Source organism: Arvicola amphibius, chromosome 2 (genome assembly GCF_903992535.2).
Source record: "Arvicola amphibius chromosome 2, mArvAmp1.2, whole genome shotgun sequence".
NCBI lineage: Eukaryota > Metazoa > Chordata > Mammalia > Rodentia > Cricetidae > Arvicola > Arvicola amphibius.
Window position 1 is genome coordinate 48,955,987 of NC_052048.2, and position 26,072 is coordinate 48,982,058.

The 26,072-nt window shown below is 45.1% G+C and overlaps 1 protein-coding gene and 1 pseudogene across 1 annotated transcript in view; one reads left to right on the plus strand and one right to left on the minus strand.

Moving 5' to 3' along the window:
* Foxp1 (forkhead box P1) overlaps nt 1-26,072 on the plus strand; it is a 235,156-nt gene that overhangs the window by 112,592 nt on the left and 96,492 nt on the right.
* On the minus strand, nt 2,891-3,267 carry LOC119806708 (annotated as a pseudogene).

Sequence of the window (26,072 nt, forward strand, 5' to 3'; positions counted from 1 at the left end):
GACTGGCTTTTCTTGGGAACTGAGTGAAATGTCACTCTTCGCTGCTCTGTGACATGTTCCCCTTCAGGGAGCTCTCCTCGCACCTGCAGGGCGTTTGTTCTTTCACTTCTGCCTTACCACATTATTTACTTCAGTTCTGAAAACACATGTTCCATAACAACCATCATGGCAGCTTTGATGCACACGAGACGACGCCGTGTTAAAAATAAAAAACAAAACATGGAACTTTCCAGAAAAAAATGTAAAAGACGATTAAGAAACGCAGTTGCTTGGGGGACAATGTGGGTTTTGATATTTATTTTATAATGAGAATAAAGCTGCTGAGAGATTCCAGGCTGTGTAATTGATTCTCTCTTAGTGATTACAAAAGGACGGGCCCATAGGCTAGGCTGTTTTGCGTGTACACACAGTGGTTAACATTTGTGAGGGTTCGTTGTAAAGGTTAAGAAACCTGGAAGTTTCCAATTAAATTGCAACTTGCAGCTTCTTCAAAATCACAACAGTAAAACAAAGCCTGAGCGGCTTGCACTTTCCCACAGCCTGGCCCTGCAGAGCATCGTGAAGCTTCTTCCCTCCTTGTTGCAGGCTGCAGGTGGTCTGTCTCCCTTATCCCGTCCAGAAGTTTCTTCTGCAAGTCCACCCTCTTGAGGCTTCAGGAATTATCTCTGTATTTGTTATTTATCAGGTCAGCCTTGATTCTTCATCCTTTGTGGCTGTGCAACCCGGTGTTCATTTTGTGTTCTTCCCTAGCTGCCATGGTAAGAGCTGGAGCTTTTGTATCTGTACATAGTGGTGACCCCCTAGGACAAGGATGGAGTTACGGGTGGGTAGCTCGAAAGCCAGGGAATTTACCGTATGCTAAGTGGTCCTCCTATATCCCATTATGAGGCTCTGATACTTTGTTAGTTATTACAGACCTTAATTCTTATTCAGTGCCAACAGTTAGTATTTTACACAGTCCTGTGGATCTGAGACTTGGGGCTAACTCCAGTGAGTGGTTCTGGTTCTCAGTCTGTCTTGAAATTACAAGATAGTTAAGACTGAGGTGTGACCAGAGCAGGGGGATCTCCCACTTCTGAGATAACTCATTCTCTGATGGAATGGACCTCTCCATTGTGCCGCCTGCCTGATTTCATGAAACAGCATCTCGCCTCCCCTGTAGTGGCTCGGGCTTTCTGTGACCATTAGCGCTCCTTCACATGGTGACTACCTGAGCTAATTAACCTAAAGAGAGGGGTGTGGCTCAATACACTGTACACCTTATACCATCACCCAGGAAGCAGAGGCAGGAAGATATCAGTGAGTTTGAAGTCAGCTTTATTACCCAGAGAGTTCCAGACCAGTCAGGGTCATGTAGTGAGTGCCCATTGGAAAACAAAAACAAACCAACAAAAATGGGTAGGGGTTTTCAGAGCTGTGAAAGTTTCTTCCAGTATCTGGGGAGTCCCATTGCTTTGGGGCCTGTGAGTGCATCGAGGGAGTCTTTGACAAAGCAAGCTATCCATCCCATGACTGAAAAATAAGAAGAAAAGGAAATGAGTGTCTCACAGTCCCCGTGGAGGGCCAATGACCTAGAGCTTAGGCCCCACCTCATAAGGATTCATCAACCCTCAGTTGTGCCAAGCTTAGGAACAAGGCTTTAACACACTGGCCTTTGGAAGACACATGCCCACATTATCACAGTTTGCAAGCAAGCCTATCCTAGCCACACTTACTGCTCACATGGAGTAGGCCTGTCTTGGAGGCCGGTTCACCAATCCCAACCTCCTCACCAGCCTGATTTAGAGTCCCCGCATGAGCGCGTGTTATAACTGGCAATGCCTCACTTCTCCCAGCTGTGTTAGACAGAAAATAGAGACAATGACAAACTGTGACCTGGGCCCTGAGTGACCACTGCTGGTTCAAGGCTATTGGCCAAACATTGTGCTCCTCACTAAAAGAGTTGCCTGTTACTAACAAGAGGGATTGACCAAAGAAGAGGTACATTGTGTCAGGATATTTGATGGCTTGGATTTCTTCCTCAAATTCTCTATGGTCCTGTGGTATTTTCCTCAGAGGTTATGTATTCACTCCCAAAATTCTGAGATAGTCCAAGATGTCCCCCAAAATAAATAGTGCAAAATAGGCAAGTATGTCTTGCTATCTCTTAGGCAATGATTCATTTAGTGTCTTGCCATTGTCAGTCCTTGTTAGACAAGTAGAAGGTGAAGGACACTTGGGTCCCCTAAGTCACTTCTATGGAATAGCAATGCGTTTCCCTACTTACTATCTAAGGAATTGTTCAGTAGCTGTTGGTCTAACCATTCTACCAGGAACCTAGGGTAAGCCACAGATAAGGTAGACAGACAGGATTCCTGGACGTGGGGACATTACATTCTTGTGGGGAGCCAGAGGACAACCTCAGATGTCACTCTTTGGGATCCTGTTTGCTTTGCTCTTTGGGACCTAGGACTAACAGATTTGGCCAGTGAGCCCCCAGGGATGTGTTTCTTGTTCCCGAGCACTGGGATAGTAAGAACACACACTTGGCTTTTTAAAAATGACTCCTGGGGAGCTAACTCAGTGCTCAAGTTTGTAAGACGAGCACTTTCCTGAGTTATTTTCCCTGACCAGGATTATATTCTCTTAAATAATTATTCTTAACATTTATTCATTATTTATGTCTGTTGGGGGTATGCCATCACATTCTTACGGAAGTCCAAGGGTAACTTACATGACTTGGTTCTCTCTTTCCACCATGTGGGGCCTGGGGCTAGAACTCCTTGTCTGACTTGGCAGAAAGTGTGTTTAGTCACTGAGTCTTTTTTTCCAGCCCCCGAGATCAATTCTTTTTTTTTTGTTCCTAAATTTTATTTATGAATTAATACAAAACATTCCAGACCAATGCGTCTCAATCCTCCTCCTCCTCCTCGTCTTCATCCTGGTTAATCTGGAAGTAACGCAGCTCATAGCTCTCTTTGCTGTTGGCGACAACACGCAACCAGTCTCGGAGACTGTTCTTCTTCAGATATTTTTTGGTGAGATATTTCAAATACGTTTTGGAGAAAGGCACCTTGGAAGTGACAGTGATCTTGCTCTTGCTCCGTTCGATGGTCACAACCCCTCAGCCGAGATTCCCAGCTTTGCCGTTCACCTTGATTCTCTCTTGGAGAGAATTCGCAGCGTCCATGATCCCATCTTCTACAGGGTGGGTGCAATCAAGGGTGAACTTCAAAACCTGCTTCTTTTTTTGCCCCCCTTCGCCACAAGCTTTTTCACGGGCGCCATGGCGGCAGAGGAGGCAGAAAGGGCCCGAGATCAATTCTTATGGCATGTAATGCTGGTAAGCTAAAAGTCTAAGTAGAGACATCAGTGATAGCAGGCCCACGGGAAAATGGCAGGCCTCTCTAAGGAGATGACCCTTGGGTAGAGACCTTGAAGAAGAGAGAATTCTGGAACAGAATAGTTTAGATTGAGGAGCAGCAAATGGGCAAGCCTCCAGACAAGTGAGCTTAACTGGCAGTTCTGTTTATGAACAGAAACCGCATTCTCTCCAGTGCCTTGACTGCTACCATTGGGCTGTTCCTGGTTCTGTTTGTTGTTTTGACACCAGATTCCCACTCCATAGCTCAGGTTGGCTGGGAATGCAGCAGTCCTCCTGTCTTTGCTTCCACCTGGGGGGGATTACAGGTGTGCTCTACCATGGCCTGCTGGCTTTGCTCTCCTGACCATACTCTAATGCCCTGGCTTAACCTTATTTTCTTTAAAAAAAAAAAAAAAAAGGAAAGAAAACTTTTGCATACGGAACAGATTCACATGGACATCTCGTTATGCTGTGGCTGCCTTCGTGTGTATTTCCCCTTTTTCTCCCCACAGAGATTTTACATTTTCGTATGCAAACAGGTGTTTTTGTTTGTTCCACATGAGTTGCTTTTGCATAATGTGACGCGCCCATGATTTCACATGTACAGTAATTCATAGAAAGTGATAGTCATTTGACTCCAGTGCCCTCCTCCTCAAAACTAGCCTGCTAAATATAGTGTCTCCTCAGAACCATAAAAGGTACCAATAAAAAAAAAATACATTTTTAAAAAGGTCAAAGTTTCCCCACCCACGAATTTGGTTATAAAAACAGCAAAGCAGGGTTTTGTTTTTTTTTTTTAAACTTGAATCAGTAAATTTTTAAAATTTAAATAGTATCCTGTTTTGACAAAGTGCTAAACCACAGAATCTCAGTAGGAGGCTGGTAAGCTTTTGTCAATACTGGCTGGATCTCTCAACAGGAAACCTGGGATGGCTTCCTGTTGTCATTCTGTGATACTCTGACAGGGAAGGTGGACCCTTTTTTGTTCCATCCAGGAAATGGTCAGAATAACTGGATCCTGAATACATATACTTTACCGTGTTGTGGAACCCACTAGCAGAAAACATCTGTATTGTTCGTCTTGTTCCATTAATGAACAGTGGTCTTCTGACGTCACTAAATGTGCCTCCAGCTCTACATACGATATGGCATCACTCAGCTCTAGTATGTGACCCGTTCAGCAAAGAACTGAGCAACCTTTCCCCTGCTTTGATCTATGATCTCATAGATGTGGAGTTAAACTATGCAGGATCTTCACAGGTGTATGGGTCTGTGTGTTTGCCATATATATGTGTGTATGTAAACACCAGAAGCTAACCGCTAGTGTTATTCCTCAGAATCAGTAGCCCACCTCCCCCACCCCCAGGAACGGGGTTTCTCTGTGTAGCCCTGGCTGTCCTGAAACTCACTCTGTAGACCAGGCTGTCCTTGAATTCACAGAGATCTACATGTCTCTGCCTCCTGAGTGCTGGGATTAAAGGCATACGCCACCACTGCCTGGCTACCCACCTATTATTTTAGACAATGTTTCCCATTGATCTGGAACTCACCAAAAGGATAAGCAGGCTAACCAGCAAACTCCAGGGCTTCCTATCCCTCTGCACAGGGCTTGTAAGTAAATACCACCATGCCTGGCCTTTTTTTTTTAATGTGGGTTCTAGGACTCTAAGTCAAGTACTCACCTTGTAATGAAGTACTACCACTACCTTAAGATGGTCTCCACAGTCCCTGTACATTCTTGAATGTACCCAGCATCACTGATGAAACCCAAGATACTCTTAAGATTTTTTGTTAGAGTTTCATGCTGTCCCCTTTCTGTCTCAGTTTTGCATGTTCAATAGGAAGCTGCATTTTACTGTAAAGGTGACTGCCTTTTTCTTATAGGGCCTTGAGGGTAAACAGCCATTCATTTCCATCTGTGAACACACATGTAGCTTGTGTTTGGTAGGGTACCCGCTGCTTTGAAAGTCATTATTTTTCTGTAATGTTTATTCCCCTTGGTTGTGCATAGATAGATTCTATGCCCCAGTGCTGGATAGAGAGGTAGCCTATAATTCTGGCAGAATGTGTTCCACTTGGAACTAGGAAGCAAGTGCTGAACCAAGAAAATAGCTTTTAATTTTACGTAAATCGGTTTTCTGTTTTGCTTTGGGGTGGACATTTTGCAGCCTAGGGTCACATTAGATGTCACTCATGATTCAGAGCGCTGCTGGAGAGTGTGTGGTAAGATGGAACACAGAGCTTCCGCACACGTGCCAGTCACAAGCCTGGAGAAGACAGAGATTGGCATCGCCAGCCTCAGAAGACAACGTTTATCTCCTGACCAGCCAGAGACACTAGAGCTTAGAAAAGATGACAGTTCCAGATTCCGTGAGAGTAAATTAGCACGGCGTTTATCAAATATGTCCTCCCCTCGCTTTTCTTTGACTCCATTACAAAAATAATGGCATTGGTATCTTCTCTTGTCATATTAAGGGCCAAGGAGACGTGTCCCTTTTAGGGAAGCCTCATACATCCGTCTCATACAGAACTGACCAACAGGCCAGGGTGGATAAACCAGGACAACAACAGGCACAGTCTCAGAGGCACAGAGTTACTTTTGTCCCTAGGACAGTTGTTCAAGTGGAGCCCTGGCTTCAGGTTTGGGTTATAAACAGTGCAGCTGTGAAGGATTTCACTCCGAACTGTGTGCATAGCTCCAATTTCACATTTGCTCCACCAGGCCATCAGAAGCCTTAGCCCACGGTGAAGAAACAGATTTATGCTAATGCACTGGCCTGCCACTCTGACTTTGGGAACATTATTTAAATGTCCCAAATATGTTGGTTCTTAATACCCATCATAGAAGGGCCAAACAACGTCTAGATTTCAGAGCTCCCAGGTTGTGCCACTCACTCAGCAAAGCCACTGAGAAAATGACGAGAATTTGGATAGTTGGTGATGATTCAAGGTAGTATTGCTGGCCAGAGACAACCTAAAGCCATTGGTCTTTTCTTGTCAAAGGCTGCATGTTAGAGCAGAAGTAAAAAGGCTAAGAAAGTTGAAAATAGACACAGGACACACAGCAGCATTGAAATAAGTAGATTTCAACAAGATAACTGAGTAAAAGAATAAGCAACCCTCTAGTCAGGAGTGAGTATTTTATGCTCAAATCTGTACATTTAAGCAACGATTCATTTTCAAACATCATTTACAGAGAGGAAATCAAAGCCTGTAGAAAATATTGCTAGCATTATTTAAGACAAGGTTAATCTATGAATAACCTATCCTGCATTTTAATGTGCTTCTTCTCAGTCAGGAATTTCGGTAACTTAACTTATACAGTTAGATGGCTTTTGGAAGGGGCCACCATGAAGAAAAGCTGCATTCCCTAGAATGTATGGATTACAATAAAGTAGTTGCTAACAGATTGTTAAATCATTTATTGCCAGACTCTATGAAAGTATAATTGTCATGATTTGGCATAGTGGATCTAGAACAAAAAAGAAACTGAAATGTCAGAATCAGTGCAAAGGGAGAAAGATACTCAAAAGAACCAGTGTAGAGTTTGCACACGCGTGGCATGTGTTTGTGTGTGTGCACAAGTGAATGAAAGTAAGAGACCTAGAAACACTTTGATGGTGACCCAATGGACCAAAACACCACAATTACACTTTCATCATGAGTTTCTCTGGTGGGGGTGGGGAGTTGTCTTAAATATCTTGCAGAGCCTAAAGTTATCTTGAAGGTATTCTGAGGTCTGCATGAATAGAGGACACTTTATTGAATTTTAAATTGGCATCGTAGGTGTACCCTGATAAGAAATATAAAAATTGGTGACAGGTTGAATGTGGCAGGTTTTAAGAGACTTCCTTCTGGAGGAAAGCCAGAAGAACGTGATGGTCATACACATTCTGTGTGTGACCTGTGTGTGACACGTTCTCTGTGTGACTCTGTGTGACTACATGTCTGTGTAGCCATGTGTCCTTGGTCTGCTTTCCATGGTTGCTCTAACTACTTCCTGATCGTGTGGAAGGAGGCACCTGAACTGGTCGCAACCTTCCTCCATGCAAATGTGAGAAGCTAGCTCAGGTCTGCACATGATGGGAGTGTATGGGGCTGTAGCTCGTAGACTCTGTAAGTTCAAGGGCTAGGCTACCCTGAGACACAGCCGGACCCTGGCGCTCTGAGAGTATCCTCAGGACTCGCTCTCACTCTCCTCTTGTGCTGTTCTGCTTTCTTTTTGTGTTGGCTCGATCTCACTCAGAATCTCAGATAGACTTATTTATAGCTTGGCAACCCCTTTGGGGAAGACTGGAGCTCCTGCCCAGTAATCTCAATAAAAGCCTCTGCATTTATTGAATGGCTTGGGTCACTTCTCCATCCTGTGGATGGAAGCTGTAGGTGGGCCTGAACCATATGCCCACTCCTGGGTCCCTGGAGTTGACTGGGATGGAGTTGACTCCCTTGAAACTCCATAGATACAGACTAGAGGCAGTAACCTTTAGGGTCCTCCCATTTTCCTTTTAAATATCTATGTTCCTATTAGGTAGCATACAGACGTTTTCTCACCCCCGTTATCTTAAAGGGTGAGGCAATGCTGTGTCACACACTTATAATTCCTTTTTATGTACTTTCCATATTACACCCATTTCACAGACTGCTGTGTTCTGTACTGTCAGCATTATCTGATAAGATTCTCTACTTGGATAAGCATGCTGTTATTATGCATATATGTGTGGAGGTCAGAGGATAACCTGATTGTGTTTGTTTTCTTCCTCCATCGAGTAGGATCTGGGGATCAAACAGGGGTTGCCCATCTTGTTGGCAGCAAATGGGCCAATGATGGTTGTTATTAGCTTCTTTAGGTGATAAGTACTTGAAATAGAGCTAAGATAATGAAGAAACTGAGTCTTTTAAGTTTAATTAATTGAAATATTAGTAATGACATTTGACTAGTGTCTGCCATGTTGGATAACTAAAATGTAGCTCAATGGCCAAATAGAGTTACATGGCTTTTGGGACAAATGAAATATCCGCAAACATGACTTAAATCTTGATGTCTTATGATGCTGGTATATAATACTCAGATGTAGCTTTTCAATTATAATTTGTAGTTAAAATTAAAACATATAATTCCATTAAGTACAGATTTTTTTTAAATCTCTTTATATGTTCCCCAACCATGACAGAGTTCTTATTTGTCAGAGTTTGAGCATCGTACCTTTGTGGCTACTTGTGAGCCTGCCCTTGTTGGGTGGTTTGAAGCCATGGAAAGAGTGCTTAATTTAGGTGTCAGGAGTTTGGGGTTCTGGTCTCAGTTCTGCTAACTACTATTTAGAAACGTGACCGTTCCCCTGTTATCTTTCCTTCCTGGGCACCAGTTTCCTCATGTGGAAAATGAGGGGGTGAGGTTAAGACGATTCTCCACCTGCTTGCTCGCAGCATCTTTGTGGTTGTGTGTCTTTGTCTTCATTCTTGTGGTCAGGATAGTAGTTGGAATTTCTCTGTGTAGTTGCTGAGAGCTAGTGAGGGGTTGGGAAAGAAAAGGAGAAATGCTTTGACTATAGGTGAACTATGGAATGGAGAAATATTTCCTATATTCCCATGAGGATCTACAAGACTGCAGAGGACAGTCATAGTCTGCTTCCTTATTGCTGGGTATGCATGCGTGCGTGTGTGCGTGCTTGCGTGCATGTGTGCGTGTGCGTGTGTGTGTGTGTGTGTGTGTGTGTGTGTATGTGTGTGTAGGTGAGAAGTTGTTGTCTGATCTCTTCCTCTACTGCTTTGCTCCTTATTTTTCTTTATTTATTTTTACTAAGTATCAAGGATTGAACCTGGGATCTCTGACATGATAGCTCTGTCACTCAGATACAACCTTAGCCTTGACCTTGAGACAAGGTCTCTCACTGAACCCAGAGTTCCCCATTTATGGATTCACCAAGGCTGGCTGGCCAGTAAACTTCAGCAATCTGCCCCCGCCTCCACCTTTTTCTCCCTGCTCCCAGTACTAAGGTTATAGACTGACTGTTCTATATATATGTTCCAGGATTGGAACTTAGGTCCTCATCTTTACCAGGCACTGTTCTAATACAATAGAAATCGAGAAAAAAAATGCAGAGCACAAAGAAATGACAGTTTCTCAAAGGTGTTATCTGTGGTCATCTGGTGTACTCTCCTGGGGTTTAAATCACTGCAGAGATTAAAAACTTAAGCAAGAGTTTTAGTAGAATGAGAAATAGGGAGTAACAGAAAGATCTGTATTCTGTAAGCTTGGGAACTTGATCCATTGAATGTCATAATTAATACTGATTGGTTATTCTGAGAAAGGGAAATCCAGAGCTGATAAGACTGTTTCTGGTACCCAGGGGAGTTAGGGTTAACGGAAGCTATTTGGAGTGATTTCATTTGTAGACCTTGGACTTGGAAGGAAGAGATGAATCACAAACGAAGATCAAGAGGAAGGAAAGAACATTGGGCAGATTTGCAAGAGCAGGTAGGAGGATCTAGAGTGTTCCAAAGGACAGTGTGGTAGGATGTGTCAAACCAGTACAGAGGGAGCCGGGCATCAGCTGGGGCTGGAGAGAAGCAGGATGTTTATTTGGTGATTTCTTCCTGATCTTCAGAAGTGCCATGTGATGAGCCCGTTGCTCTTGTCTGGTGATGTGAGAGAGCTGAACGCGTACGGGGGTGGTCATGCTAAAGAACTTGCATTGTAAATAGCCACTCCTCTGCCCTGTTTCCGATCATTTAGAAAAAAATTGCGTCTTGAAGCTGTATTTTTACTTTTTCACTGGCTATCTTTATGTATGGGAACAGTCATCTCTAGAGATTCATTTTCATTTCAAAAAAAAATTCTAAAGGTGTTAATTGCATTTTTTGAAAAACCCTTATGTAATTATTTAAAATTATTCTACCGGCCCCATAAATCAGAACTTCCCCCATTATATGGCTGAGGAACATTTATGACCTGTTTAGACAGTTTTGATTTATAGGTTTAGGAAACAAGAATATAGAAACCATTGCCAGGTTTTAATTTGGAAATTTCTGTAGCCACGTTTGTTTTTGCAGGAAGGAGAAACAGAAGGCTGAGAGGAGCAAGATGATTGGAGGGCTATGGTCCACACTAGTGGGACACAAGGAAGAGAGAGGCAGAACCCCTGCTCCAAAGTGCTGTGTGTCCCTGTGTATCTGTCTTTGCATGCTTTCATCTCTTGTAAGGCATGATTCCTGGCATTTGTTCCATGTAACCACAAGCATGCAACTCTGCGCATGAGTCCTAAGAACTTAGATTCGTTGTCAAACATAGACATGGGATCACATGGAAGTGGGGTTGTGGCATGAATATTTTAAGATACACTTTAGGTATATTAGTATTTCAGTCTTAGAAGTGCTTGCCTTGTAAGGATTAGGACCTGCATTATGTCCCTAGACATTCCAGGCTTGAAATTCCAGTCTTGGAGAACCCCAAGGCTCATGCTCAGTCATTCAAGTGTCGTCAGTGACTCATCATCAGTGAGACTGTGTAAAGAGAATGGTCTTCTTAAGGATGACCTCTGGAGTGGCCCCTGGCTTCTATATACTGTGCTTATGCACATACATTTAAAGCAAAAGTAAAGCAAAACACAAACCAACAGCTAGGCAGGCTGGAGTAGGCCTTGATTCCCACCACTCAGGAGGCCAGAGGCAGGTGGATTGCTATGAATTCTAGGCCAGCGTCTCCTACACAGTGAGACCCTGTCTTAAAGCAAACCAAGTTTATGAAGTGCAGTACAACAAGGCACTGTGGTTTATACACAATGGGGTGACCTGTCTGAGTGCTTTCAGATTGGAACAGGGCATGCTTAGGGAAAATCCCTGACTTGACAACGCTCTTAATAATGGTCAGTTAATAACAGTAGCACTCCAGCTTAAACCCAGAAACACTGAGACAGGCAAATTTAGAAATGTGTTTGAGTGATCCAAAACATTGAGAGAAGATAGAGGAGACAGAAATTGTCTTATTGAAGGAGGAAGGTGAATAGTTAATTTGGTGAGAAGAGGTCTCAGCAGGCTGAAGTTGTAGATCAGAATGAAAAAGATCTTTACTGGGAGTGAATGCAAGGTACCCTGATCCAAGCACCAAGTGACTAACTCCAAGGTAGCAAGCAGTTCAGTTCCTGTAGCAATTAGTCAGGGGATGATAGTCAAATCAGCAGGAGCCAATCATGGCCTAGCAGGGGGTGGGGGCCCCTGTGGACCTTAGGCTGGCTAATAGAATAATGAGAGAACAATCCCCTGGCCTTCCTCTGAACTAGACAGAGGGCACATGGACCCCTGCCCTCCTTGCTGGCCACTCTAGCTATAAAGAAAGTCATGGAGAAACCCAGCTTACCAAGTACTTAATGAGAGGCACAATCAGGGCACTCCCGAGTCTTTGGCTCTGCAAGGGAAGATCAAGTTGCCTGCTGGCTGGGACTGTTCAGTGGCCTTGGGGCAGCGTGCACTGTGGCCTTCCTACAGATCTTCCCTGTTAACTTCCTTTGTCTTTAAATGGTGTACAATCCTTTTATTACTGTAGAGAAGAGTTTCCTTGGATAATACAGATCTCATTTCACAATGTTCTGTTACTAGAAACACTTGATCAGTGTCTTCCAGCCTTTGTTGTTGATCTCTCTCTCTCTCTCTCTCTCTCTCTCTCTCTCTCTCTGTGTGTGTGTGTATGTGTGTGTGTGTGTGCTTTATTTAATTTTTATGTTTTCAACAGGCTACCATAGCTCAGGCAGGTCTTAAACTCCTCATTCACCGCTCTCTACCTCCCAAGTACTGAGTGTGCTACTTTGCCCAGATGAATTCTTTCAGTTCAACTAATCTAGGAAGAACAATGGAAGTTGGTGGTGTTTTTAAAAGCCCAGGAATGTCTAGTACAGCTTGTTGGTCTCGGTCATTCAAGTGTATGTAGGACTATATACTCTATTCTTGGTTAGACCTAGACTATTCCTGTTAGTTGTTTTGTTTTTAAAGTTTGAAAGAAGCTGGTCCTTGACCCTGTGTGCATTTATACTTCTCTGCATTTGACATCATTCATTTATAAATTGTCATCAACAAGACTTTGCTTAACATGGTAGTGCTAGCCTGTTTCTCTTATATAAAGTGTTCCTCTTATATGCAGGAATAATATTTGGCAAGTACTTGGTTTCATTTTCCTCATAACTGATAATAGGTCTTGTAAGTGGCAAAAGAAGGCAAAGTCACTAATTTAACTTTTTGATCTTATGGTTCAGAGAAAACATTTACATGAGAAAATAATACATATAAATGTATACACACACACAAAAGGGTTGGGTGTGATTGTATACATCTTGCTTTGTTTTTTTGAGACAAGGCTAACACAATGAGACCCTGTCTCAAAAAAAGAGAAAAGAGAGAAAGCATTGATTAATTTGTTTATTTTTGGTGTACATATTCATCTGATGGTTGGCGAGGCCCTTCTGCAGGACAATCTCTGTTATTCGCTGGGATGCTAGGGAGTCTGGATGATGGTCCTGTTTTTAGTTTCATGCCATGGGTTATTGTAAGGAGGCCGCTTATTGGTTCCCAACTACTCAGCCCCGAAATAATCACACAGAAACTATATTTCTTAAATCACTGCTTGGCCCATTAGCTATAGCTTTTTATTTGCTAACTCTTATATCTTAATTTAACCCATCTGCATTAATCTGTACATCACCATGGGGTCGTGGCCTATCAGCAAAGTTTTGACACATCTGTCTCTGGCAGCGGCTCCATGGCTTCTCTGACTCTGCCTTCTTCTTCCGGGCATTCAGTTGAGTTTTCCCTGCATAGCTCTGTTCTACCCTATCAGGCCAAGCCAGTTTTCTTTATTCATTAATGGTAAACACAGCATTCAGAAGGGACTCCTACATCAGTGGGTAGGAGGATAGATAGGTCAGGGGCCTCTTTTATTGGCTGTGTTCATCTTTATGTTGGAAAAGATTTTTTTTTATCTAATAGAGGGGTATTTTTGATATTTAGACTTGGCTTCTTTTTCCTATTCTATAATATTAGCTTTATTGTGTTAGACTGGTCTTTTGTTCCCTCTGCCCCACTACATCCTTTAGTTTATTAGAAACAGTTGAATGAGATCCATAGGAGCCTCCTATGTAGGCAGAAGCTGCCCAAGTAGGTATGGAGCGGCATACCTGTGGGTCAGAGATTGGAGCCATGTTGCAGAATTTGAGAGATATGTGAATGAATGGTCATTGCTTTCCTAACTATGGTGGTGTGTCAGGGTCCTGTTCTCTTCCATAGATTGTAGAAGGGTTGTCGCTCAGCCTGCAGTGCCTTGAAAGTTGCTTCTACTTGGATAAGAGGTCTCTCCAAGCTTTTGTTGTATTTAATTGAATAGCAATCTATCTGGGTCCAATTTGGTACTACTTGAACTTGTTGAACATGAAAATATCTAACCCTTGAGTTTATTCTCATTCAATTTATGTCAGTGGTTTCCATATCCTACTTGGATGTGAAACTAGCCACCTAAAAGAATTCAGAAGTTCATCATAGATCCACTAAATCAAAATCTTGTTCTTGAAGCTCAGAGATCACAGGCTGAAAGCACATCAAGATGACATAAAGAAGGTCAGACTACTGGCTTAAGAAGCAGTAGATGTGTGATTGACCCAGCTGAGGTCCACACCAGGAGAGATATTGGCAATATGGAGATGTGATGGATGAAAGACTGGGACCGGGGCGAGACAGGAAATGGCTAAAACTTGGATTTAGCAAATACACTGAAAGTGAGAAGACAAGAACAACTTTTCAGCATTCCAAGGATGCTGTTAGAGCATGCATTTTAATTGGCCAGCCATGCCAGGTCACCACATTTGCCAGTGTTTGGGCTCATGTCATCTACTGTGTTATGTTTGCATGTACTGTTCCCATAGTCTGAATGCCTTCTTCATCTGTCAGTGGAAACTACTGTGCAGAGCAACATTCTTTTAATAATCAGTCTGATTTTTGTCTCATTTCAAAATGTCCTTCATCCCAGAGGTCCAGGTGAGAGCCTCTCTGCTAGGATTCTTGCATGTCGATTTGGTGTTAACTAGGAACATAACCATGGCCAAGAGAGGTCATTCAAAGGCCCAGGGTCACTGATCAGTTTCCATTTTTCACTTCAGGGAGTATATTAGAAACTCTGAAAAGAATCTTAAGTATAAACTTGTTAGGCTATTAAAACTTTGATGCTCTGGGGGTACGAGCATAACCTTTCCATAACCAGTCTGGCTGGGATTCAGTGAAAGGTTTTCTTTTCTGTACATCATGAGATAACACGAACAGAATGTTGGAAAATGGGTTGAAAGTTCTGAAAAATTAGATCTCTAGGGTTGGGGAGATTTGCTGCATTTTTTAAACAAGGATGAGTACCTGAGTTTGGATCCACAAAACCCATGTAAATAGACAAGTTAGTGGGCATCTACCATCCCACTGCTTCCTGAAACTTGTGGGTCAACTGTTGTCACAGACAAAGCATCCCTGAGCCCCTGTCTTAAACAAGGTGAAAGGCGAGGACTGACGGCTGAGTTTGTCTTCTGACATCCATACATATGTTGTGGCACACACACACACACACACACACACACACACACACACACACACACACACACACGTACCCACACATAATGACACACAAACATACCCACATTATGCACACAAACTCACAAGGTTTTTCAAAGTTCAGTTTCTCTCTCTCTTTCTCTCTCTCTCTCTCTCTCTCTCTCTCTCTCTCTCTCTCTCTCTCTCTCTCTCTCTCTGCCAATTATAGTTGACAATTCTTGCCATTTGGAACAGAATAAACCTCCAAAGAAATGGACTCAGTAGATCCTGGAGAGCTTGCTCTTCAGCAGACCATCACATTCCTTTGGCACATCCAGGAGATGCTCTAGCTGGTGAATATTGCTCACCTAGTCAGCTGGGCATTCAAATGAGGTGGCCATTTTTCCCTCAGGGAGCTGTTTCCTGTTCTAGTAACCTTAGATTTCAAACACAAACCAACCAAATTGTCTTCTTTTATTGCAAAATGCACTGGGGCATTTTGGGAGTTAGGATATACCCTGCCCCTAGGAATATAAGAAGCCCCGAGGACTGAAATCACATTTTGGTTTGTGGAAATTTATTATGGTCAAGGGAGAAAGTTGTGTGCAATGCCAATGACAACAGTGGGAAGAATTTCACTGTTGACAGAACCCCCAGTGGTGCCCTGCCCCATGTTCTCTAAGCCTCTGGTAACTGAAGTTTGGGGAAACTGAGGCACAGGTAGATTAGATATTTACCAAAAGTAAATATTGGGCACCATGTAGGCCATGGCCACTGGCTGGTATCTGTCTAGTCAAGTGTTGGAAGGAGGTGAGGAGCAAAGTCTCTCCCACAATCAAAGGAATGCATGCGCCAGTTGTCTCAGGCCCTCGGTCTTCTTAATCCTTCATTCTGTGAGCCTTTTTGAGGACTGCCCCAGGACATTTGTCTAAAAAGCATAAAGGATACCACTTTAGGATTAATTTGTACACATCAGCTGATGACCTGTGGTCACATTTGTCTTCCAAGGGAATCAAACTGGATTGACCTCTGTCCTCGGCTTACATCTAGCTCCTGGTTCATCTCTAGGGGAGTATTATGGATCCTTAACTTCCAACTCTTCACTTATGTACAATAAGATATTGGATGCATTATTTAAAGTCTTGGAGCCTTTATCTATCTATCTGTTAAGTAGGTATACCAGTCTGTGCTTCATGTCTTTCTGCTGGTGAGGAGGAGTTACCGGAGATGCTATGGGCATCACATGCTTCCATGGTTACCTCTGATTTTATCTTCAATCATGTTGCTAGGTACCATGCCACCTTTCATTCCCCTTTAATTTGCCAGATTCTCTGCCGAAGTCCTAGGACATAACCCCCATCTATGGCCCTCAGTGACCTCTTTATGGGATTCCCATCACCTCCCTGTTTAAGACTGGCTATGGTCTTTTGTTGTTGGTTTTCTTGCCTCTTGCCTTTAAGTTGCCCGAGCTCCACAGATAGTGTAAAGGCTGCCCAGTGAGAAAGCTGGAGTTCTAGAGGTGAGAATGGTTAGAGAGTCCTGTCTCAGCTCTGTCATTCAAAATGACAGCACAGGAATCCCTTAGAGTTACAGCATCAGAGGGCCTATAGACATATGTCTGGGGCTCGCCAAACATTGGAGACATTCGTTCAGACGGGCACACTAACACTTGTGCAAAAGACTGTTGCAATGTATACCCACTGTGCGGCAGATAATTGCTTCTAATGTGGATGAAGAAATGCAAAATGTAATTCTATGACTCAGCGGTAAGCAATACCTTCTGTGGAGTTCAGCCCCACATCTCTCTTGCTGTAACTCCAAATCACCATCTCCAATGGGGCAGTGGGGACAGAGTCCTGTTTAGTGGAATGTCATGGCAGGGCATGGCACCATTGGTAGGCTGGCCCTGGTGAGGCATTGCAGCTGCTAAGGTTGAACTTTGAGACCCTGTCCACCAAGAGGTCAGGTCTAACCTGGGGTAGAGAAGAGTAGAAGCAAGATGCTGAAGTAGGAGGGTAGACTGTGGCGGATGCTGGCGGATGATGGAGGTTGTCAGCGAACAGTTAACCACAGTGCCCTTTAATCCCAGAGGTCTGGCCTGTTGGGTTGTGACATTACATAGATGTGCCCTGACCCATCTCAAAAACTGGACATCAGTGAATTTAATTAAGATCAATTAGACATCCCTCCTATTGTTCAGACACAATGCCTTATTTGTTTGAAAAGAGGGAAGTTCTATATGACCTGAAAGCTTCCTGCTTCATCTGCTCTTTTTCCTCATGAAGAATGAAATGCCGTTTGCAATAATACAAAGAATACATAATCGGCCTGCAGGCAGGACTGCATACTTTCTCTGTGTGCGTTTTCTCCAGAGCTCTTGGATTCAGAAGGGACCTGGTGTCTCAGCGAAGGTTGTTTCCCAAACTTCCCCTGCAGTCCAGCCTTAGGTGAGGCTTTGAGCCTGTCATTCTCAACATCCTTCTGATGCATGAAACTGGCCCTTCACCTATTTCCGGTATGACACAGAAGCAGTGAATGTCTTGGGAGGAAATTCAGAAATGATTTTTTGGTGGGAGGAGGCTTCAGGCAATGGACACAGACCAACCCAGGTGGTTAAGGAAGAGAGGGGAAAAGTTACATGCCCAAAGATTGCCACTGTGTTTGGAAATTAGGGCATCTCGTGTCTACATCTGAGACCTTGTCTGTGCAGAATCCATTTGTCGTCAAGCATGTGTATGATGGAGCCTTACTCCATGCAGCACAGCTGAGGGTATTTCCTAAGGTTCTTCCCTTGTGCCCTCCACCCTCTCGCCCCTGCATCTTTTCTTGGGTTTTGTTTGTTTCTGTGACCAGGGCTTGTGACTTACCCAGGTTTGCCTCAAACGCATGCTCCTCTTGCCTCAGCTCCCTATTCATGGGACTGCAGGTGTGTACTACCACGCCCAGATAATAGGATTTATTTTCCAGATGACGATTCCAGTCAAGGCTGCACACAAGTGTATTTGCGTTTCTTGCTCTGTGCCTTACTGGTGACGTGATGATTCCCAAACTCTAAAACACATGCTACCTTTTGTTGTTGTTGTTTGTTTTGGTTTGAGACAGGGTCCGTACTACCCAGGATAGCTTTAAATTTGCCATGTGTTAAAGGGTGGCCATGAACTGGTCACTTTCTATCCCAGTGCTAGGATTATAGGTGTGTGCCACTATAGCTACCATCTCTTTCTTTAACATGGAGTGTGTGTGTGTGTGTGTGTGTGTGTGTGTGTGTGTGTGTGTATGTGTGTGTGTGTGTATTCTTACATGTATGTTTGTGTTCCATACGGGTACCTGGTACCCAAGGAAGCCAAAACAGGGTCAGATCCCGTGGAGCTGGGGTCACATGATTGTGAGAAGTCACATAGGTACTGGAAAATAAATCCTCTGGCAGAGCAACAAGTCCTCTTAACCGCTGAGCCATCTCTCTACCCCTCTTTGTGTCCTTAAACTGTGTTCTGGTTGTTTTACATAGGACTATACCTACAGATTAAGGTCAGTTGGGCCCTCTTCCATCCATCTGTCTCTTTGTCTGGGGAGAAATATGTAGACCCTAAGGATGGATATGATTTACGCCCAGCTACAGTATTCACTTATGACCATGTCAGGAATGAGATCCAGACTACCTGAGGCCCACCTTGGATGAGAACTGCTCTGCCTGCCTCTTTCTGTGCCTGTTGGATGTGCTCTAACCTGGAGCTGTCTAGAAACTTCATGAGCCTTCAATGACTGGCCTGAGGAGTCCAAGGTTGCCTGTGAGGATTCACCGCTTAGGTTCCCTTTCCATGTTCCTGTTCCTGTGGGTATCTTCTCCCTCCAGCCTCTGCTTCCTTCTCCCGCTCCCAGAGCAGGCCTCCTAACTTTTCTCTCTGAAAGCGGATTCACTCTTGGAATTTTCTATGGCTACTCTTAAAGGTAGAGAGGGTTAATTGTCTGTGTGTGTGAGATCGCTGACTATTAAGGAAAGAGAAGCGAGCTGTCCAAAGCTTCTGGGCTACAGAGACTGTTTTCCATGTAGTGGTTTCTTTGCCACACTCTGTGGAAGACAATTATCTTTGGAGGGGATTCCACGGCCCTGTGTGGGCTTCCCTGGTGTAAGGTTTATTGTCTGCCGGATTGGGTGCTGTTTCTAAGAGCATTCGCTTGGCATCGAATGCGCTGTCAGGGGTGCGACTTTTCGAATGCTTCTGAGGTTGCAACACCAAGCTTCATTTTCCCATCCTGAGATGTATTTTTGAAATGCTATGCAGAGATTTGTGCAAGCCTCATGCTTCCCATTGACACCGACAGGGGTTGCACTTCTAAATCCCAGCACTCCACTGTGGAAATTTACCCTCTAACAGCCAGAGCCCTCTGGCAGCCCCAAGGCTGGCCTCCAAGTACTGGGTAGCTGGATTGGGCCCGAAGTGCAGTATCCCTTTCTTTTGGGGGGGGGGGCGTCTCTCTAGCTAATGATTCAAAAGTTAAAATGTTTTTTTCACTTATGGGACAGACACGAAAGAGCCCTCCTCCTTTTATGGATCTTCTTTCTGAATGCCAGAAGAAAACTTGAACTTGACTCAGCTAAAATACTAAATCATGAAACCTTAGAGACTATTGAAATGGGAACAGTGGCCCATTACTGCTAAGAAGGTGTTTTATTGAAAATGCGCTGACATATTCTCCCTGGAGAGTGTGCAAGGGAAGGCAGGATGCCCAGCAGTCATGCAGGTTGCTCTCCTAGGCAAGCTAAAATATAGAGTTTGCACTGCTGAGCCCTGAGCCATGAGCCAGCAGGCAGTAGAATAGCTGAATGTTGGTTCGCCCATTAAAAGTACCATATTTCACTGCAGGCACCCCTGCCCACCCACCCCCTCTGCTTTGCCTCAGCCTCTTAATGTGCGTATTTTAGTTCATAGATCCTTACACGCCTTCTCTCTGTCTGGCTTTTAGAAGTTGTCTTCCAAATAAGTTGAGATAGATGAAATTTCCTAACCCTGGCAGGCTTACCAGCAGAGGGCAGGCGTAAAGAAGGTTTTGACACGAGGGTGTGTCAACCCAGGGTCAGAGGAGGGTGGCCTGGCATAGGAGGAGGATCTGTAGGCTTTGTTTCCAGGGCAAGATGGGACATGCTCCCCTGCCTCTTAGCCCGCCTGTAGCACACTCACACCACAGGCCTCCTGAAAAGCTGACTCCACTAACGGTGGTCAGTGGCTTCATCTGATATCAGCGAGTTTCTACATAATTAAGCGTTAAAAAAATTAAAAAGGAATTTCATTCCCCCCAAGAGCCCACTTATCATTCCTCTTCAGTGCCCTCTCCCTGGTAAGCTTCCTGCCCAGGGTTAACATGTGGGGGAGCCATAGATGCTGTCACTCTTGGGAGGGGACAAGAAGAGTGTCATTTGGTGGTGGTCCTGACCCCTCCCCCCATGGGGGAATTCTCTCCTGCCCTAAAACATGCACAGTTTTGAGAATTTAACACACATCCATGTAATCTGTTGCAATCCCGTAGCTGAAGCAGCACACTAGTAAATTTCATAGCATGTTAAAGCAAGGGATTATAGTTTTATCATAAACAAGAGAAAGTAATTTATTAGTCAATTGGATGGAGGGTTCGAGAGGTTGGTGTTGTTTCTCTTTGGATGATTTTATTTACTTTGATGCTTAGGAATGTCTTCACATTTATCGTGAAAGAGTTTTTTCTTTTCTTCTCTTTCTTTCTCAGTGAAGAATTTTAAAACATTTTTTTCTAAATGTTTTGCATAGCTCACATATCCCTTATAAGTCCCTTAAATGTTGATCTGTCCTACTGTGTATGCATATCAATTACCCAGGGATGGTGACATTATAAAATGTTGCATTTGGTGAAGATGTGGATGGTAATTTGGAGACTGTCATAAAGAGAAACGTGAACTCCTGTGCAGCAGAGGCTTCTCCCTTGGCCAAACTAACAGGCACAGATGAAAAACAACATAATTAGTCTTATTGTCAACGTAGACACAACAGCGACATAAACAGTATCGATAGGCAGCTAACTGCTCTAGCTCCCTGCAGATGGATGATGTATTAATTTATATTTTTAAGTAAAAGCACTGCTTAAATCAAGACAGAAACGAGCCTCCTTAGAGACAAATGCCCAAATCTCAGGAATGGGGCATGGCTGTTGCAATTTAGAAACTCTAATTGGCTGGCCCCGCTGGTGGTCTTTGGAGAATGCTGCCGGGAGTTTGTTCTGAGGAAGCAGGTCTCTCTGGCAGTCCATCAGGCGTGCGGCTGGATGGAGAAGGACCTAAAATTTCTATGCCCTGGCCTCAGAAAAAGAATCACTTGCTAGTTTTTTTTTTTTTTTAAATTTTGTCATTCTATTCTGGGTACTCTACTAAATTAATTTGAAAAAGTGGCAGTGGGTGGGGAGAGCAAGTGTTAATGCAACCATTGTTTGGAAGAAGACCATGAGCTTCCATTAGATTTTGGCCTCTCAGAGACACAGTTCATTTTTGACCCATCCTTCCTCTGGTTGTATGCAAGCCGCTCTGGCCAAGCAGATGCTGAGAAGCATGCGGGCCAGGGCCCCGTGACCGTGTCTCCGTCTCTGGCGTGGCACCATTTATCAACATGTCTAATAGTGTCGTGAGGGGATGTTCCTTCTGCCTCTTCCTTCAACACGTCCTGTCTCCGTTCCCAGCTCAGAACGGGGCAATAAGACCTTTCACTTTCCTCTGTGTTCAAGGCTGAGGCTCCGCGAAACCAAACAGAGCGCCCCACTCCAGTCCCGGGTGTATTATTTGGTGGTTAGAGTTTGGTATGGGATCACAGTAATCTGGTCCTAAGTGCACAGCCGGTGTACAATGGACTCATTTAGCAACTGACAGGTTTCTTAATATGTGGTGTTTGAACAAGACTGTGTCTGTTGTGGGTGTTAGGATGTGGGCATCAAAAATATTTTTAAGTACAGTATTTATCGTTTCCTTCGTTCTTCCTTAAACACGAGCCTTCCCCACCCCTACCTCGGGTATCCTGTCTGTGTAACCAGGCTCCCCTCCCCCCAGTGTCTGTTTTGCCTTATAGACTCATGGTTTGACTCATAGGGAAACAAAAACCACTTTGCCTTTCTGGTTTGTTGTTTGTTTGTTTTTGTTTTTCTGTTTTGAGACAAATTGTCATGGAGCCCAAGCTGGTCTGGAACTTGTTATGGAGTTGAGGATAACCATGAACTCTTGGCCCCACCTCCCACATGTTGGTATTACAGACATGTTGACCACCAAGCCTTGGCTCTCAGTTTATATTACTGAATCTCAGTTTTTCCCTCTGAAAAATGGGATGGCAATTTCCACTCAAGTTACAGCTGCATCAGCTCCTGGGTTGAGTAACCAAGCTAACGCCCCCACAATAAACCTAACTGTTTTCCTTCCTGTTTTTTCTTTTTTTTTCTTTTCTTTTTTCTTTTTGCCTTTGCCTTTTTTTTTTTTTTTTTTTTTTTTGCCTTAGCTTTTCGCAAACAACTTTGTGTTGAAGGTGATGAGAAATGGCAGGAATTATGACTGCTCTGCCGCTGCGAGGTTCAATATTTATATATTTTCCTCAAGGCATGGAATGTAGTCATTTTCCCTGAATGCCAGGGCCAAAAACCTCATGAGGCCAGCCTAGGATTCCCAAGATTAACCAAAATATCCCAGACTCCTACAAAGAAACACAGGTTTCTCACTGGTGGGGCGATCCCTTACCCACAACTAGCCTGATATATATCACTATATCGTGTATCTGTTTGGAGAGGGTGGCCTGGGCTCCAGGTGGCCTCTGGGCGGGTTGCTAAGCCATTTCCCCCTCTGCCTGGTCTCCTACCCTCTTATCCAAACCATCAACCCTTTACACACAACTTCCCCAAGGGGCCTTACCAGGCCTCTCAGTGCTCCCTCCTGCTCTGCAGTCCCATGGTGCTCCCAGCCACCACCATGCAATTTACAGCTGAGTTACCATTGGCATTGCGTCACTCCCTAATTATTTTGTGTAAGGCTGGCCTCCACAGCTGGGTTCTGTGCGTCTGTAATGTTGTTGTTTGCCTGTTTGTTTATTGTTTGTTTTGGAGCTCCTAGTGACTATTAACTGATAGGCACTGACCTGCATGGAGGAAGCCCTACTTGTCAAAGCAGGTGTGAGTTTTCTGGATGCTCCTGCAGATCTCACACTGGAGGAAACACGCCATTCATTGCCAGCTCACCCCAGCTCTGTTCACACTTGTTCACTCTCAAATTCATTTTTTTAAAAAAAATATATCACTGTATGTTTCAAAATGTCTGTTTCTACTTTCTGAGTGGTGTTGGTTTGAGGAAAAGTTCCTCTATTTTCATTTCCTACTTCAGGGCTGCTGCCTGCCCTTCTGGAAGAAGCACCCTGTTTCTTTAAAACTCAGAGTACTACTGACTGAGGGGTTAGGGTGTTCTGTCAGATTCAAGGCCCTTCTCTCACCCTTCTCCCCAAAGCCGCCCTGGGGTTCTTCATTGATTATTCATGAAAGGGTTGGGCGACATATTTGTGACCTGGAAGAAAAACAAAGGCCATTAATAAATTTGTTATCTGACATAAAACACTTCAGCGTGGAGAGTGGTGTCCACTAAACCCATTTAACAACTGAAGAGATGTGGAAGGCGAGGGGTGGGACTCTCTCGCATTTTCCAACTGGATTCCCTGGCGGGAAAAGTCTAACCCTGCTGACCTCACTTAAGTCCAGGTGTTTTCTTGATTAGAAATTTTACCAGTATGCTTACTTTCTGGTTCATAGCAACCTGCGTTTAATACACCTCAAATTGGAAAGTACTTTCAAGTAAGAGCCCTGGAAATTTACTAGGTTAAACGGTGTTACTTTAAAAAAAAATCATATTGAAGAATAGTGAGTAATCATTGATATCACTGTTCTGTTTCCTTGTTAAAGAAAATAATAAAAAAAATGTTTTGGTTAGTTTTGTTGTTTGTTGTTGTTTTGGTCTTTTTAAGTAACTACACAAACCAGAAAGTTCTCTAAGTTTGGAAATGGCAAAATCGAGAAGTGATTTCTGAGGCTGCTCATACTAGGCTAACCTGCCACTTAAATCCAGCTACTTGAGCCAACAAAGTTTAGCATTATTGGTGACTTTAAAGAAAAGAAAAAAGCAACACCGCTCTTCGCTCGCCGCATCTAAGCAATGAGTGTTTCTACCCGAGGTCATTTCAAAGTGCCTGTTGAGAGGCGCTTTTGTTGTGGCTGATGTTGCATAAATAAGAAAGGAATTTCAAGAATTATTTCTTAGCAAACGTGTGGCAGCTGTCGTTCTAGAGGGGAAGTAGCGATGAGGCACGTTGGGTTGCGGATTATTTGGAGCCCCAAGTAGGGTTCCTTCCCTGCCTGCACGGGCACACTTTGTGAAGCGGCCTCTGGATCGGCAAGGGTGGCTGGGAGTCTAAGGCTGGGCCCCACTACCGACGTGAAGCGAAACTTCTCCACCGAGGCGGGTTTTCGAGGAAAGGCGCAGCCGGGCGCCCCGCAACCCTGCCCTTGGGCCGCTTCGGTAGCTCGGAGCAGCCGGGGCTGTGGGCTTGCTTGGCGGAGGGCGCATGGATGGCCCTCCTGCTCAGCGTCCCCAAAGGTTAGGACAACTCTTTGTCAGTTTCAAAGAGGGAAACAAACAAGCCCTTTCCCCAAAGCTGGCTGGGCAGCGGGGGCCCAGGGCGCAGAGAAAGAGAGGGAGAGATGGGGGGGGAGGAGATGCGCGCCCGGCGCGGAGCCCAGCTCGGGCCCAGACGTCAGCCCGAGGGGGGTCACCGGGTTAACAGCAATTAAAGAGGAGTTGCTGGGGAGACAAAAGGCGGGCGGCGGGGCCGAGCGTCGGTTTCACCTGCCGCGCGCGGAGGGGGCCGGGGCGCGGGGCGCGGGCGGAGCCCATTGTGTGGGGCGCAGCGGCGGCGCGGGGTGTTTAGAGGCGGGTTGTGATTGGTGGAGCAAGGCGGGGCGGGTGGGCGCGGCGCGGCACGGCAGCCCGCGAGCCCGAGCGCCCCTTGCGCGTGCAGTCCGCCTGCACCGAGGCCGCCGGACCCAGCCCGGCCCCGCGCGGGCGCCCCGAGCCGGCTGCGCGCGCCTGGCGGCTACATGGAGAGTGTCAGGTTGGTCCCGGTCCTCCTCCGTCTTTGCCCCGCTTCGCTTCCTCCTCCTTGTCCTCCTCCTCCTCCTCTCCCCCAACCCACCCCATCATCCCGGGCTGTGCGCTGCCAGCTTCCCAGGGTTCCGGGGGACCTCGCCAGGGAAGGCAGGGGCGCCCCGCTGCCTTCAACTTGACTCTCAGGCTCGGCAGCCCAGCCCGGGCGCTGTTGATCAACTTGGAGCGGAGTTGCGCTCTGGAAGTGGAGGCGGAGAGGAACAGAAGGGTGGGAAGTCAGGCCTGTGGGTCCTGGACACAGATCTCCCTCGCTGTCTGTTAAGCTCTCTTGTCTCATTTTAAAAACTGTTCTTGGGTGAAGTGGAGTTGGGAGTTGGAGGAAGTCCTGCGTGTATTTCTCTCTTTCCCTCTGCCTCTTTCCCCGGTGTTGGCGATTCATTTTCCGCTGGTGTGGCCTTCGCGCAGCCACTTTGGTAAAGCCCTTTTGGCTATCCCTCGGTGCCATCCCTCCACACCACTCGGGGGGGCATCCATCTGGGGTATGTGATTAATGTCACTCTCAGAGCGTGTGAAATAGAAAACCCTTCCGTCTCAGTGGAATCAGTGTGGCGGTTTCTTTGGCTTCTGGTAGTTTGTTTCTGTCTGTCCAGGCGTCTGTCTTTGCAGCTTAGCTGTTGATTTACAAGGAATTCGCACCCACGGTAAGGAGGGAGGGAAAGGAAGGAGAGAAACCAGCACCTCAGCAGGCAGGCATGCTGTGCCCTGCACTCCGGCAGGTTGGAGATCCGCATCCACTGTGGCTTTACTTGGCTACATTCATAAAGTAGGGAGCAGGGTTTGGGTTGGAAGGGCCGGAGGCTGAAGGCTTGTCATCGTGAACTCCCGTCTGAACTGGTCTTCAGTGTAGATAACTAAACTCTTCGAACTGCAAGGGACTTTTTCTTTCCCCTCTCAAGAATGGTGATGGGAAGCTGAGGACCTTTAGGAAAAGGATGGTAGTTTCAGAACACAGCACATGTAGTCGCTTCCTCCCTGGGG